Below are 4182 nucleotides of genomic sequence, written 5' to 3' on the forward strand. Positions count from 1 at the left end.
TAGTATTCAACCATGGCTTCTTACCAACCCGAACCAACATCAAACCATCGTTTATCCATGATTAAAATACACCTAAAATACTGAAAAACATAACCATGGGGCTGCAATACACTAAAATAGTGAATGGAGGCCAAAAATCGTGAAACGCTCTTTCGAGAATCATTTTGGCACATTGCACCATAAATTCTCGTACGACCTCTGAACTTAACCAAATCATGAACGGCCAAAAACATGACCTTCCTAACTCAATAAGGTACTGTCTAGTCCAAGGCCATAGAATAAAAGCCAATCAAGAACTCGTACGTGACCTCTGAACAGCAGCAAAGCTGCTATAAAATTCCAGCCGCAGCAGCTGTGCTTGCTTGCCTTCGTTTAAGAGGCTGCTGGTCATTGGGGGTTGATCCACTGACCAGAGTCCCTTACCAACATCCTAAGGTGTGGCTTGAACCATGGCTAAAGGCCCTAGGCCAAACACAATCCAAGCAAACACCCAAGGCAACCAAAACTTGAAACCGAGGGCACCAAAAATCTGTAATGTGCGATTGTTTGGATCGCTTGCAGTCATGTGTCGTTCCAGTGGTCATATGATCAACCATGGCTCGATCTAGACATGATGAAGTGTTGTATGAACCAAGGTTAAGGGCTAAAATCCAACCAAGATCCATCCAAAACCCCAAGAGCCAAAAACTAACTCACAGAAATCAAAAATGAAACCCGAAGGGGCACTTGTCTTGTTTGTTTTAAAAACCGATGGGACCATGAATCAAGCCATGAAAGGTCCTCTTGGTCACGTCCTAGACATGCTAAGGAGGGGTTATAACCATGGCTACAACCCCTAGGGCAGGCAAGATCCGAACCCTCACCTTAGACAATAAACCATGCAAATCGAGACACGAAATTGCACCAAGGAGAGTTGCTGTGAAATACGCGTTGCTAGGGGGGAAGGGACTTAAACCAATGGACTAACACCTTCCTAACACACTCTATATCGTGTCTAGATTCAGCCTTAAATGCCTAGAACCGAGCCAGCCCCTGAAAGCACAAACACAAAGCAAAAACCGTTAAGCATGAAGGTGGCCGAGAAAAATCTGTGCACAATTCTTTTGAAAGTTTCTGTCATTATTTCGGTTTTTCTACATGAATTATGAACATAACATGGTTTAAAAATATGTATATGACTTGATTGAAGAGAAAAGAAGGACATATACATGCCTGGAATTTGTTTACAAAAGAAACGAACAATTACGACGAACGCGGCGCGGCGGAGACGGAGTTCTTTTTCTTGTTCTATTTTGTCTCTTATTTTTCCTTGATGGCTCACGATTTTTGTACTGAATAAGCTCTGAAAATTCGAGAATGAGGAGAGGGAAATGGCTAGGAGGTGAATGAGGAATTTGCAAAATAGATGGGAGATTTGAAAGGCAAGTACAACCTTTCTATCCTAGAGTTTGAGAGATAAGGAAGTTGCTATTATATCAAGGGATTTGAGGATATTTGATGGTGAATGGCCGATTTCTTATATCAAATATGGGTAGGGATATTGCTTAATTAATAATTATTGAGGATTCAAAATGAGGGAATTAAATATGCCATGAAAGGATTAAGGAAAGATATCAAAGAAAATGAGTTGTCAAACTTTTTAAATCCTACAAAGGTGATGGCCGAAAATCTTGATGAACAAATGGGGTGAGAATATTGCTGATTTAATAATTTTTTTTTTTGTGATTAAAAGAAGGGATTATCATACCAAAAAAAGAATAAGGAAATGAATCAAAATGGTGAGTTGTCAAATAAGTTTAAATCCTTAATGTGTGGTGGCCGAATTCTAGAAATTAAATGGAGGTAGGATATTGCTAAATCTTGTATTTTAAATCTTTAAAGTCTTATCTACCCAATAAATATTTTAGTGAATTAAATAATTAATTTAGGCTAGTAATTATTTTGCATGCATGGCTAATAAATTTCTAACATGTTAAATTAAAATTTCTTAAATAAAATAGGTCTAGATTAACTTCTCTCAATTGGTCACACATTTTAATTTAGGCTTTTAATTAATTATTGGACATAAAAGAATTTATTTACTACTTATCTCTAATTAATTAAATAAATTCTTAAACCTTCTTTTACATTAAAATAACTTATTATTTATCTTAAATTAAGTCTAGGAATATTTTCTTATTATTAAAATTTTATCTCAGTACTCCAACTCCAGTCCGGCCTCGCTTATTTAACCGAAAAGATCATAACTAAACTACTGCGTAAATGTAACGCCCCGAAAATTTTAAGGTCGACACGAACCACATGCATTTGAGTTATTAAATAATTTTGTATTTTAATTAAATGTTTTATGTTGTGCCTAATTGCATGTTTAAAATTATATTTTCTACATGGTTGAATTAAAATGTATTTTTAAGGAATATTCAAGTTGCGATCGAGGAATGGAGACCGATGGCTGAAAAATAGAAAATGTTTTTATTAAATACTAATTAAAAATTAATGGGCTTAATTTAGAGGCTTAATATGCCTAAAAGCCTTGAGGTTGATTAATTGATATATAAAGTGCTATTTTAATTAAAACCCTACACTTTTGCAATCAAATAATCGGCCACCCACTTTCAAATTCTGAATATACTCTCTCAATTCACACCATACAACACACACGTACATCATATTTATTGAAGAAATTTTCGAGAAATTGCCAAGGAAGATTCAAGCCAAGGTTTTTTGATCCGTTCTTCGACGTCTTCAACGAATAATCGTGCGTTAATTACTCAAAGGCATGCCTATTCCTTTCTTCAAACCATCAACACATCATATTATCTGTTTATGCTTGAAAAGTTTACAAAAACATGACACACTTTCTGAATTTTCGGTTGATGCATGTATCATGAACTTTTCGAGTATGAATTTCAATCCAAATTGTGTTGTTTTGTGCATAAAGGGGCTGCCATGTCTAAGATATGTTAAGGTATAGTTTTATATGAGTTTTAGACACCTAAAACACCACCCAAATCATCACATACGAATCTGCATGCAATTTCTGTCAAGTTACTGTCTTGGAACCAAAAAGGGTTCGGTCCTCGGGTTGCAGGGGCTAGGGCTCGGTTGGTTGGTTCCAGGGGTTGTCTAAGGTCACTAGGGAGTCTAGGGAAGAGTCCTAGCAAAGCTAGGACTCGAACAAAGGGGCTGGGAGGAGTCCTTGACAGCAAGGACTCTTACCCGAGAAAGCCGATAGGGGTGCGCAGGGGTCTTGCTTCATGCGGGCTTTGGGGCACGGTCCAAGGGGCCAGGGCTGGGTTGAGTCGAGTCCGTAGGGTCCTTATAAGATGCACATCACTTTGGTTCAGGGGTTGGGGGCGTTGGTAGAGTCCTAGGAGCTTGAACAAGAGTCCTTGTCCAACAAGGAACTCTCGGCCAAATTAGAGGCAACTTGGGAGGGTTCGGTTTTGTGGTTGGGCTTGGGTTCTTAGTGGTTTAATTGTCCAGTAGGCTAATTTAGGATGATTGTCAAGTTTTGGTTCAACATGGTTCGGGGGTAACTCGTGAAAATCGAAAGTTGGCTCGGCGTCGAAATTCATGTGTCAATTAGGGTTTTTAAAATAAGAAAAATTGGAAAAGGGCTCACGGGGATCGAGTCTTGGTCCATAAGGGGTAAAATAATATAAAAAGACTAAATTTAGAATTTAGGAATTTTATATTGAAGTTTGGGATTTTTCGGAATTAAAACGCCTTCGAAACGTCTAATTACGAATTAATTAAAAAGTCTAGTTTTTAAGCTAAATAAAATTATGGGAATTTTAATTTAAGTTTAAATAATTGTTTGGGACATGTTAGAGTCAAAGAAATCAAAAAAAAGTCAAAAATGTAAAATGACGACACGTCCAGGGGTAAAACGGTTTTTTTACACCGGAAAATTAGTAAATGTCATGGCAGTGTCCTAAATGCTATTGTACATGATAAAATGATTATTTTCAATGATTATGAATGGTTATGGATTTTTATACGTTAAATCATGATTTTTAAATGTTCATTTATTTTTATGGTTAAATTAATTGGACATCTAAAATATATGTTGCATGCTTGGTTTCAAAAATAAAAACGATACGTATATGAATGATTTTTATTAAGTGATGATGACATGTAGAAGGATGTGAAGGGATTGTGACTAACACGATGATATGT

Source organism: Primulina huaijiensis, chromosome 16 (genome assembly GCF_012295235.1).
Source record: "Primulina huaijiensis isolate GDHJ02 chromosome 16, ASM1229523v2, whole genome shotgun sequence".
Classification (NCBI taxonomy): Eukaryota; Viridiplantae; Streptophyta; class Magnoliopsida; order Lamiales; family Gesneriaceae; genus Primulina; species Primulina huaijiensis.